Source organism: Apis mellifera, linkage group LG6 (genome assembly GCF_003254395.2).
Source record: "Apis mellifera strain DH4 linkage group LG6, Amel_HAv3.1, whole genome shotgun sequence".
Lineage (NCBI taxonomy): Eukaryota > Metazoa > Arthropoda > Insecta > Hymenoptera > Apidae > Apis > Apis mellifera.
The window spans coordinates 7,982,183-7,995,444 of record NC_037643.1 but is presented as its reverse complement, the minus strand read 5'-3'; the positions used below and the strand labels follow the sequence as shown (position 1 = coordinate 7,995,444).

At 40.2% G+C, this 13,262-nt stretch overlaps 1 long non-coding RNA gene across 1 annotated transcript; it reads left to right on the top strand.

The window, feature by feature from the left end:
- The first annotated feature begins 3,881 nt into the window (after positions 1–3,881).
- Positions 3,882–6,280, top strand: LOC113218861. The gene is made up of 3 exons (XR_003304909.1): positions 3,882–5,022; positions 5,100–5,312; positions 5,603–6,280. It is a non-coding gene; the product is annotated as an uncharacterized LOC113218861 (long non-coding RNA).
- The last annotated feature ends 6,982 nt before the right edge of the window (positions 6,281–13,262 follow it).

The following is a 13,262-nucleotide window of genomic DNA, read 5'->3' as shown; positions in this document are numbered from 1 at the left end:
GTCGGCTTCTTTTTTTCTTTTCTTTCGAAAATTGACTGGTTTTCGAAGAAGTTGCAACGCGAGGCTGAAATTTTAATTTCAATTTGACGATTCTTTTCACCGGGAACGAGTGTTGTAATTCAGTCAACTTGATGAGTGATCGAGCTAGTTAGTTTCTGTTAGTTAATTGACGAATCAAATTATTCGAATTTTATGCGTACGATATTTAATTTAAATAATCTCGAGCGTTTAAATCTGGTTTTCATGAAAACGAGTGTTTAATTATCTTGAATTTGAGAATTTGTTTACAATCTATGGAGATTTATATGGAGATACTTACACGAAGATATGTAATATTTAAAAAATTAATGAATCTCATTTATGAATTACGTGGATATTTTATTTTCCAAATTAATTAGGATATTTGATAGTCATTATTAATTTCTTACTGTAAAATTGCAGGCTTGCTGTAAAAATGAAGAAGAGAAAGAGGAAGAAGAAAAAGGAGAATCCTCTACGTAGTAACCTTCAAACAATTCAAGGTCCTCCAAGGAAACGAAGACTCTTTTTTTCTACTTGATTATCAAAGTTACATAATTTTTTCGCACGCGGTTTGCAAACGAAGTAAAACAAAAACACGTAGACACCGTCGTGACACCTTTTTTCAAATTACTTCTTCTCCCTAGTCAATTCCCTTCCAGCGAGATATTCTTTAAAAGTGTCCATACGTAGGTGGTCAACCCATTTCTCTTCTCTTGCAAATGAAAACAGAAGAAACGGATACTTCATTTAAATAACAAACGGAAGAAAAGGAAAGGGAAAAAGGCAGAACAAAAGATGAAAAGAAAAGTGAAGCACCAGAGTCGCACTTCGAAACAATAAAATTTCTCGTCCAAGATGGATTCTATGGATAAAATGTAACTATTTCGCTTCGAGACGTCCCATATATCTGCCGGCGCATTTAAATATTTGCCACTACTGTTTCACCCCTCCATCATCCCCTCCTTCGTCCACTGCGAGCTTTCTCCACGGCAAACGAGATCCTGTCGTTCGCAAAAAACCCGACGAGGACGACACGATGCGGAACAATGAGGAAAAACATTTTCAATCGTCGTCGCGATCGTTACGATGCATTTTCATCTTGCCGCGATACATTTTTCATCGGCGTTATCGCCTCGAAAATCCTGCGCGCCATTGTTGACGCGTCGTAGCCTCGCTTAGGCGGAAAAACGTGGCCGCCGCCGTCTCCCTCCTCCTCGCGAGAAATTCAACCGACGACCACGCGGTTCGTACTCCCATTTGCACCGTCGTCCATAAAACTGACGGAATCCCGCGATCAAGACACCACAAACGTTGAAACAAACTCGCGTTCGTTGCGTGTGCATCGAAAGATGACGATTAATCCCTGCGCTCGAAGCAAACGTATTCGCGTTCCACGTGTTCCGTCGGTATTGATTCCCTCGTCTGGTCAATGAAATCGAGCCGCACATTTGACGGTTATCGAGCCGGCGCCTCTTAACTCTCTCGTTTCTATTACGAGAAAACGTTGCTTTCTCACGCCACGAATAGTTTACTCGGATTAGATACTTTGTCAAAAATCGAACGTTGAAATATAATTAATTCCGTAGAATTTAATTCGACTCCTTGCGTTAGCTTCCAATTTAATGAAATTGAACGAGGGATTTGATTTGAATTGGATTGCGTATCAAAGAAAAGAAAGATATATCGACGAGTACGGATAGAATTAAATTTTAGGAAAAAGAAATGCAGAATTTTCTGCAGACGAAAGAATTTGAAACCCTTCCAAGAGTTTTCTATCTAGTATCCAACGCATAATATTGGCAATGTCGATGAATCCCCCGTTGTAACTGAAGCCAGTTACAACATGATTTCGAAACCTATTTCCAGGAGAGGTCAACGCGTACCCGGAAGTACTTCTTACGCAGTTCTTAACGCTGCAACACGATCCTAACCTCAAATACGCTCGCCTTAACAGGTAGCCATTTAGAATCTCTCTCTCTTTCTCTCTCCACGCGCGATCCAACGTGTACAATACTTTAAAACTCGTCGTACAAAATCGTCCGTTTCCAATCAACGACTTATAACTACACCTCGATCGAAAAATTTTCTCCCCTTCGATTTTTTTTTATCCATTCGCGCGATATTCGCGTACAAGGAAGAACTCTCTCCCTTACGCTTTTACGATGGAAGAAGGAGAAAAAGAAAAAGAAGAAGAAGGAAAAAAAAAAAGGAATATATCCGCATCGAACGAAGCTAAATATGCATACACGTGGACGCGGATGTAAAGGTCCTTAATGTACTTTCAATGCTCGTAACTGCGGAAAGAGGAGGAAAGACGCGGTTTACCCCGAAGGGCTTCCTAAAGATCAAGACCGTGATCCAGCTGCAACCAACCGACCGCAGACGCTCTTCTTCTTCTCCTTCTCCTTCTTCTCCTCCTTCTTCTTCGTATTTAATTTCCCCGCTTGCAAGCTACGCAACGTCACAGTATATATACGCGATTCTCATGTAAATGGGACTAGGCAATGAATAATATTTAGTAACGCGCGATAAAATAAATATTCATGTTTACGCGCGTGCCTCGTGCGCATCTGTTTATACGAGTTTGCGCAGCGTTTCGTTCGCCGCGTTTGCGCGCAATTATGACAACGGATGACAAGACAAGAGGATCGAATACGGTGCACGTATACCGACCGGTGTTCGATACGTTCCCTATACGCCCTTAACTCGTAACAACGATGTTTCCCTTTGCACACGCATACAGTTTAACCGCGTTGCGCCTGCTCGGATCTCTGCTTGCTCAATGTTCATTTGCGTATCGATACGTTTGCGTAGGGTGTACGCGCGGATCTATATCGTATATATTTGTATTATAACGTCGCACAATACCTGTGCACAAATAATTTTTTCCACGATTATTTATTAGATGCGCGTTACGCTTGTGTTTTACGGGTATTGATTGAGAGAGGAATTTCGAGATGTATATATATGTATATTGTAGAAGATGGAAACGTGTATTAGTGAGAAAGAAAGGAAGAGGAAAAATATAAATATAATATCGATGGCTTGAATATTGTATACATATTGCTTTTGTGAAATTTTTATAATTTATGCGAGGGATACAGTTTTTGATTTTCTTCTTTTTTTTTTTATAGTGTAAATTATATTTGTAAATTTGTTTTTCTGTGAAAAATGAGCGTGTAATGTGTACGATAAGTTGTTAGGATATACGTAGATTCATTCTCTGAATATATATTTATGAATCTTATATATACATATATATGTACGCGATGGATTTGCATTTACTGATGTTTCGTAGATTTTATATTTTAGAGAGGATGTAAATAACGATCGTTTCGGGTGGAAGAGAAAAAGATTGAGGTGAATGGCTTAATTGGTTAAAGACAAGATATTGGTTTCAAATTTTTTTCTGGATCAGCGTATCCTTTTTTTCTTCTTTAAAAAAAAAAAAAAAAGAAATAGAAAAGGAAAAGAAAAAGGATATGTAAAAGTTGTTGGAAGATTAGATTTTTATATACGAATGAATTATTTCTTTTTCTTTTTTCCATTCGTTCAAAGGATTGGATATTTTATTATTCGATTAAATAATAAATTTTATTTCATCATTGCATTATATTGCAGGATATATTAAAGTATTATTGGATTGGATGAATTCTTTGAATTCTTTGAAATTTCATAAGAATATTAAATTTTGGAAAATTAATTAACCACCTTTTACAGAAATTGTAAAATAAAAATTGAAATATTTGCAGATTGATAACATAATATATTTATAATTAATATATATATATAGAGAGAGAGAGAGAAAATGTATAATTTATACCATTTAATAGGCGTTTTTTCCCCCCTCCCTATTTTATCTCTGAATAAATCATTTATCGTATACACGAACTTATTTATAATATATTCCACGGATTATGGAAAAATTTTAATAACTCGTTTACTGTAAATCTATTCTATTTAATGTATAAACCATTAAGTATGAGAGTACAAAGTTTTCGATAACGGCGTAAATTTATTAAACCCGTTACCTTTGTAGTAAAAAAACAATACGTATTACAATATATACCGCAGCGCAACGTTTTCATCGATATTAATCATTGAATATTCTTTTGCCTCTGTACCTTTTCAAAAAGCCAATTGAATTCAAATATCTCCATATTAATTTCCAATACAAATGTCCTCTTCCCGCGACAACAGAAAAATTATTGCATACGAATCGTCGTGATCCCTTCTCAAAAAAAAAAATAAAAAATATTTCCAACAGAATAAATTTCATAAACTAACAAAAATTATAAACCTTAAAAATTTCGCAACAATTTCCAAACGAAAACCTCTCTTCTTTCCATCTCCTAATATTTAATTCCGATATTTTCTTTCATATCCAGTCTCCAAGCGGTGGAAGGATCGGTTTAAAAAAGAAAAGAAAAGTAACAATAACAATAACAATAATAATATTACGCCTTGGCTCGCGTTCTCGTGTTCCCTTCCACGAAACTTTGCATCTCTGATAACAAACGGTTAATGATAATGTAATAATTATCATCACTCGAAGGCCGGAAAGACGAGATGCATCTATCCAGAAAGGTATACGCGCGGCCGCGCGTAAATCTTTGGCGCGTGAACCGGAAGGCTTGTATTAATTATTTTGCGGGGAAACGATTCCCTCCCCTCCCCTCCGGTTACAAACAGGCCCTCGATTTATAGTGAAACGGAGTAAGAGTGTTCCTATGTTTAGAATCTAATTAATGGGCTATATCGCGCCACGTGAGATATTTGCTCGATCGGGATATATATTCCATTTGTATGTGTGTATATATATATATGTGTGTGTGTGTGTGTTTGCGTCACTGCCATTCGTTTCGGGGTTTACGACGCCCTCGCTCGATCCAAAACTATCGGTGAAAAATTTGTATCGTGCATTTTTGAAAGACGTCAAATTTTAAGTCAAATCGAACGAAAGCCGTCTCGACGAGATCGATTAATAACTCGTTGGACAAAGTTAATAAAAAAATCTATTGAAAATTATCCACAGGCTTTGAAAAGATTTTTTGTATTTTAACATAAGTTTCTTTCAGGGAAAGATCTGATAATCCGAGTGGCGCGGAGGATGAGGCAAATCCTCCTATCTTGAATAAATAATCCTGTGTTTTATGATTGAAGAGGAGAGAGATTTTTTTATTTGCATATGTGGCGTGTGCAGTGTCACGTATAAAATTCAACTGACTCGAATAATGCAGCTCGTTCGCTATAGTTAAATAAATGACGAATCTGTTGATGAATGGTGTTCGGTAACTGTGCAATCTGCTTATCTTCCAATGCCATTTGAAATATAATAATTTCAAAGCATATTTTTTTTTTCTCATACGTAGAATTAGATATTATTATTATTTAAATAAATATTCTTAATTTTTTTTTTTTGGGATAAAAATTTTGAATTTTTTGTTGTAAAATGTTTGATTCAGAAACGAGAGTCTTAGTCTTTTCTATCTTATTCCAATGAAAAGTGACAAAGGTTTGGTTCGGTTTGGAAAATTTTTTTTCTTTCCAAAGTAATGATATATATTTTCTTTTTTGGCAGATTTGTGGCGGATCCAGAAACGAGATTATGCCCCTGAATATTTCGCTGAGTGATCGTTCGGACGAGTGGAGCGAGTGGTCGAACGAACTTCGTTTGTCAGGACGAGGAAAAAGGAACAGGAAGAGGGAAGAGAAAGAGGAGACCGTTAAGGAAATGGGTTTCATGCTCCGCGAAATTCGAAACTGGTCTCGGGAAGACAGCCATCGATTTCTTTCCCCTTTTTTTTCTCTTTTTATTCGGCTAATAGTTTTAATGGACCTTTCTTTTTTTCTTTTCTTCTTAGGATTAGCTGCTTTCGTTCAGGATAGATATTTTTTAATAATGATCACGAGGATACAATGTTAAAAATACAATGTCGGATGATGAAGAATGTATCGCCATTTTTCTTCGTAGAAAACAAATTTTTATTCATTAAAAAAAGAAAAAAAGCACCCATTTTCATTTTGCTCGACATTTGTTTCCCGGAAGAAAAAAGTCAAAGTTTATTCGTTTATTAATAAATATAATATTTAATTTGTTTTTTTATACATCCACATTAAAATATATATAGCAAACTGCGATGACAATTTTTCTCAAATAAAACATCGATTTAAAACAATAACCCGAAAACCAATCATCACACCTATTATTTCATCGAGAAACTATCAACAGAATGGAAAAAAAAAAAGGAAAAAATCATTTCCCAATTACAACAGAAAAAGAAAAATAAAATAAAATAAAATAAAATAAAAATAGATGAAAAAGTAGAAAATTTTACTCTTCACCCCGGAAAAAGTATTAAAAATATCATCGTTGACGAGAAATTCGAGAGAGGCAGACTGGCAATCGACAGGCGCGTTGCCACACGAGTTCTCGAAAGAGTGTTGCTAAATGTTTTATCGAGCGAATAGAAGTCGAGAAGACGGCGCGGCGTGGGAACAACACTTGGAATAATCCATCGTAGTTGGCAAACTTCTCCTCGAGTTGGAGCCATCTTTTGCCGTTTTCGAGGCCAGGAACAAGACGGGGAACAAAGAGGGAGTTATGAACGAAAACGATGCAGAAATTGTGGGTTCCTTCTTGTTGCTCGATGGAGGAAAGAGCGGGCGAGGAATCCTGACCGAGCCTCAGGCGAAGACGAAGTCCTGTGGCCAAAGCAGACCCGAAATTCTTAGTTCTTTCTCGCTACTTTCGAAATTATCTCTCCTCGAATTTTGTGAAAACACGAAAAAAACAGATTGACGTCGTTTGGGAAATTAAACGGTGTATCAACTACGCTACTGATTTCGCACGATTGAAGGTATCGGTCGTTCTTTGGATTATATTACTCTTCTGTATCGCGATATTTTCGTTCAATGATCGAACGTGTCTTTTCTCGGCTGTTTAAAGGGAAACATTTTATAGTCAGATTAATTTTAATATAATTCGTTAAAGAAAATTAATAATACTTGTCACGAAAAAACGAATATATATATATAGTGGTATTAATGTATTTAAGGGTTGGAGAAAGGAGTTTTAAATTATTAACTCGAGTAAATAAGAAAAATTCTTCTATTTTTAGAGTTATTAATAATTGGCTCGTCTGGATATATTTTATTTATGAAAAAATATAATAACGTTTGATGGGAATGTATCTGATTTATATTCGGAAACTGTAGGATCGAATGAAACACAAAGTTCTAAACGAAGACTTTCAATTTTTTTAATTCTTCAAAAATTGTTTAAAAATTTATGACGCGTTTATTTATTTCTTAAAAATTTTGGAATTTAATTTAATTTTCATTCAATACGAAAACAGGAAGGAAATTTAAAATCGGTCTTTCTTAATTATTAAATTTCATAAAAAAAAAAAAAAAATGTGGAAAAATGAACTCGTCAAGTTTCCCTTTTATCATTCACCATGAAACTACTGTATTATTATGGAAATTACATCGAGCCTACGCTCGATGTAAAATTAGTTTATCACTGTTTGATGAATTCGTGATGAGACGTAACCAGTAATTTTTCGTCCAATCTGTTCCGCGTATAATCGGATGGACAGGGAAATTTTTCGACCGAACGATGACACGAGAGATATTTTTCTCTGAAACATATAACCAATGGAGTTTAGTTATCATGCTAGAAGAATGTTCACGCATAATCGAAGCGTTTGCATATTCGACACCGAGACGCTTTTAATTTGATCTCTCGATAAAACTAATTAAAATAAACTCCTTCGTTTGCAATGTCTTCCTTCCCAAAAAAAAAAGACAAATTCTATATAGAAATTTCTAAAATATGCCTGTGAACAGATTCCTGATAACAAATCAATAACTATAATCGTTCTGACTATTCGTCACACGAAACAAGAGAGAAAAAAAAAAAGAAACAAGCTTTCAGAAGAAAATACTACAAACACACCCTACATCATATATACGAAATAAATCTAGCCTTCCAATAAATCATCCATTCCTATCGAAAGGAGTTAATCCTAAAACGCGTCATTTACGTTCGAGAAAAAAGAGAAACAAGAAGCAAAAAAAAAAAGAATACAAAATACACGTTAAAATAAACTGGCACGCGTAAGAAGATACGAATCGGTCCTCGATCAAACTGGTAACTGATAAGGACACGCAAAGGTCTGCCTTTGTGGACGCGTGGCCGGCGTCCCTGGCTCCTGTCCCCGCATCTTGATCGCATGTCCTTGAAAACTCGCCGCGCGGTATATTCGCGAGATATTCCACGAAGTGACATTCGTCGTCGTCGTCGTCGACGTTTCTCCTCGCGTGCGTGCCGCTGCATTCTCGCTCGCTCGGAGAGATACACTCCCCTCCCCTCTCCTCTCCGTATGCATAAATACGTTCAAACACGGCGAGGTACTCCACCTGCGCCGCGTACACACGCGTTTATTATCGACGCGTGTGCGTGTGAGGGGAGATCGGGAGCGAGAGGCTCGAGACGGCACGAGGAGGAGGAAGGAAGAGGGAAGGAGTTACACAGAGGGAGAGAGAGAGAGAGAGGGAGAGGGAGCGCATGGATCGTTCGCTGCCGGTAGCAACGACCCTGGATGCATCGACTCCTGGGGTTGTCGGGCGGTGGTAAGGGTGGTGGTGGATGGAGCGAGAGGAGCGTGGAGAGAGAAGGAGGTAGGGGAGTCACTCTTTGTCTCGCCGTCTTTCTCTCGCCAACTCGAACCAACCCCGTCCCTGTGCATCCCACCCTCTCTCTCTCTCTCTCTCTCTCGTACCCTGTCACACGTACACGCACGCACACACACCGATTCTCTCCAATCCTCCTCTCCTCTCTGTCCCTCTCTCGCTCGGCTCCCTCTCCACCTCTTCGGCTCTCCACGCTATTGATCCCGCAGCATCCACCGCGAAATAACGACGTACGCCTCCCCGTTCGCCCTCTCTCTTCCCCCATCGCGCCCTCCTCCTCTCACCGTCCTTGTCGCGAGCCCGTTCACCGGCCAATCTCATCGGGGACGAGGATCTAGAAACGAGCATCGCATCGTCGCGTGGCCGACGCCACGCTGTCTTCGCGCCGTGCCTTTCTCTCTCTCTCTCTCTCTTCTCCGCGAATTTTCGCGCGAAACCTTTATGGGGAGAGAGAGAGAGAGAGGACGGGTTTGGAAGAACGGGTTTTGAACTCGACACGGTTTTCGAGTCGTCTGCGAGGAAAACGAGGAAAGTTGGAATACGAGGGGTAAGGTAGTAACAGTGGCCCGGGTATTCCCGGTCGTCGACACGACCGACGGGGGTTCCCGGGGGATCGACGCTCCATAACCATGCCTCTCCGGAAACTGTCCGCTAGTGATTCCGGCTCGCAATTTCCTAGATCAGACGGTTGCCTCGCCGGCGAAATCTGTTGAAATGAGAGCGAGGGGGGGAGGGATCGATGTTTCATGATGGTTTATGGGGAATCGATATGGTTGGTTTTACGGGGGGAGGGGGCGGTTGGGTTAGGTTAGGGGCGTCACGTTTTTGGAACGCAAGATTCGGTTCAAGTTTAAATATAATGATGTTGGAAAGAGTGTCGATGTTATATTAATCGAAGGATGTAATTTTGGTTGCTTTGGAGATTAAGATAAAGTGAATATTCCGAGTATATTCGCTTTTGAACAATTTCGAAGAGTAAAATATTAACGATGCATTGATGATAGTTGGAGTTTATTTTTTTTTGATCTTGATTACTTTGTAGAATGAATTCATCGTCATCGAAATATATTCTTGATATAAAGTTAATTTGAAGAAAAATATTCGCGATAAAGTTGCATAGGAAATAAATTAAATATACACAAATGAATTGTATTTTTTCATCCAGTTATTCCAGAATCAGATATTGACCGAATTTTCTCATAAGAGATGGGGTGATTCGAAAAGAGCGACTTCCTGAAACGAATTCTTGCAATTCCGATTTCGAAAACCAACCACGATGCGGTCAGTCATTGTATATATATATGTGTATGTATGGGTGGGAAGAAAATGGGAGAAACGTAACGAATCGACGAGAGAAACGAGAAGAGACGAGAAAGGGAGGAGAATCGAGCTGGCATGGAATAATTTTTAAGCCTCGGTCGGCTACCCCGACCGTTGACAAATTAGCATAACAGGGAATCGACCCAACCAACCAAGTCAACCCCCGACTGGAAACCCCCTGCCAGGTCGTCTCAAGTGCTAGTTATATAGGCATCGGTGGAAGCCAACATCCGACATTTAACGTTCGAGGCCGCGGCAAAGGTTCCGTTTGCGCCAGCTCTCTCTCTCTCTGCTTTCCCCTTCAGACAGGCGAATTGAATTATTTTAAACGGGGGATTTTGATCTTTGACGCGTTCCACTGTCGATACCTTTGCTCTCTGTCGAATTGGCGGATCTCTGCTCGGAGCGTTGGAATCTCTGTGATTTCTGCTTGCCAGATATTTGGTCGAGGGTGAAAGAGAGAGAGAGAGAGAGGAGAATTTCTGAGGTTGTGGATATCGTAGGATAATGAAATTTTGAAGCTTTTTTTGATATCGTTTAGTTTTATTGTTCATTATTGGAGATTATTATAATTATTAGAAATGAAAATTTTCCTTCTTCGTTCCTTTTTTGTAGGAGAATATGTTTGGACACGTGTTCTTAATCTTAATCATCATATTGAAATTTTAATGATTGATTTAATCAGATAATTCGAATCTATTTTAAATTATTATCGTAATCTATATTGTACGTACGAAACGTTTGATCGAACGCGTGAAATCGAGACGGCTCGATTCAGAATCGTTGGTAAAAATAAAATTTCACGTTTCATCGAGCGAAATAGAGAAGATAGGGAACGAATCGAATCTCGGGCGAAAAATCTCTCGATTCGTTTCATAGACTTTATACCTTTGTCATTTCATATCGAGATCGTGGCGCGAAAAAGGGTGACATCGTTTAATCGAGAAACGGACGATTCTTCCCCGGATCTACTATTTTCCTTTGATGGAAAAAGAATTAAAAAAAAAAGAAAAAAAAGGCGGCGCCACAAAGCGAGACCCAGTTCTAAACGATTCTACATCGTGCAGTTTTATATGTTCACGCATGCTTTTCTTTCTGCTTACACCGATAAAATACGACAATCGGAGTTTTCAGGGTCGGCCTCGAACGGTTCCACGAAAGGGTAGCGACCCGAGGGGTTGAAGAACTTACGTGGATTGCCATACCATCTTTTTGGATGGTATTGGATTATATTTTATAATCGAAATTAACTTCGAATCGAGGAGGGAGATATTTGAATTGAACGTTTCTTTTCATTCGTGCATTCACTTATCTTTAATAAAACTTCAACACTTAACGAAGAAAAACAAGAATAATTTGTTTTTTATCCAAAAAAGATCCCATTTCCCGTGCTTTTTACTTTTTGATGCACTTTAATTCCCATATCCACACTATACCGATTGCCAATATATAGCGAACTGAATTCACGATGAATGAACGAATGAACGTTAAATAAATAGATAAAACTACTTTAGAATCCGGTTAACTAAAATTATATATTACGTTTCAATTCTAGTTTAAGAATATATACAATCAAAAACTGGACGCACGATTATTAACGTAATAAAACCTTTCTCTTTCCTTTCTCATCGATCAAATCTTTTATTAAACATCGAATCCATCCTATACGTTAATTTTCTAATGAATAAAAAAAAAATCAAATTACGAAGGATAATCAAAGCACAACGATCGAACACAAAGAAATCAACGGACGAAAATTACGAGAGACGTTCTCGACCACCGGATCGCCACTGGTGTTCGAGGTGACGTTTCCCTCCTCCGTTTCCCTCTGTAAACAAACGTGGCACGCGCGATTAACGATATATCGGGCCCGTGCGCGGCGTGGCCGTTATTAAAACCGGCCACCAGCGCGGCCATTACCGTTTAATCACCGATGAATAATAAACGAGCGGCGAGTTTCCACGCGAGTGACGCGCCAAGGGCGCAACCGGCCCCTCTCTCTCTCTCCTTCTCTCCGCCATTCGGCCAGGTCAGGCTTTATCAACCGGCCCGTACCCTGTCTCCCATGCATCGCCATGCATCAAATCGTAGCAGGGCAAAGACGAACCGAGGCGAGCCGCGTGGAAGATCCATCCAGGTGATTTGTGAGAGGTGGATAATGGTTATCCCGGGCCACGATGCTGCCTTCGTGGACACGGCCTCTCCTCCGTGGGACGGACGGTGGTAGCTATCGGTGCCGATATCTACCGGGTGGCTCGGCGGCGGTGGTGGTGGCGATAATGGTGGCGATTGGTAGTGGTGGTGCTGCGGTCGTGGTGGTGGTGGTTGTGGGGCAACGCAGGGGGCGGGGGCGAGGGGCGAGGCTGCGAGGAGGAGAGTGAATCGTCGGAGGGCTGGTTGCAGGGATCCTCGTATACCCCGTATATCAGGGGTGTAGCCACCTCGCGGTGCACCGATGGGTGGATTCTCTCCAGCTCGGGTCAGTGCCCTCTCGTAACATTGAACCACCCTGCGGTGCAGTCAGGGCCGAGGCGGCTACGCATGCGTCCTCTCTCCACCCTTCTCCCTGCCCTCCTCCTCCTCTTCGACATCGCCACCCAGCCAACTTCCTACCCTCCGTTCTCCAACGTCTCTCCTACCCCCTCGTCGCCATCTGTATCGTATATATACGTGTGTATATATATATATATATATATATATATATATATATATATATATATATATATATATATATGTATTCACGATGCCGGCTTACGGGCCGGCACGTCTCGGTGTTTTAATTTCTTCCACCGTCCCGGACACCCTCTTCTCTCTCTTCCACCCTCCTATTTACTCTACCTCTCTCCCTCTCCCGTTCACATCACGGTATTTCGCCTCCTATATTTCTGTTTATCTCCTCTACCTTCTTGCTTCCTCATCCTAGATTCCTGGTACATATATATATATTTATATATATATATATATATATATACATATATTTCTCTATTTTTCTTTTCTTTTCAGGACTCGCCTCGCCCCGTCGTGTTTTCAACGCGGTGGCAAATCGAAGCCCGTGTCCTCGCATTGTACGAGCGGTGATCCCGCCGCGCGCAGATTCGAGGAGCAGAAGTCACGCTCGGCCGTTGCACCTTGCCGCGTGACTGTTGCCGCGCGCGCGGACACCTGTGCCCGTTGTTGCGCACGGTGGACAGGTGGACCGGCTGAGCGGAGGGTTCGCTCGGCCG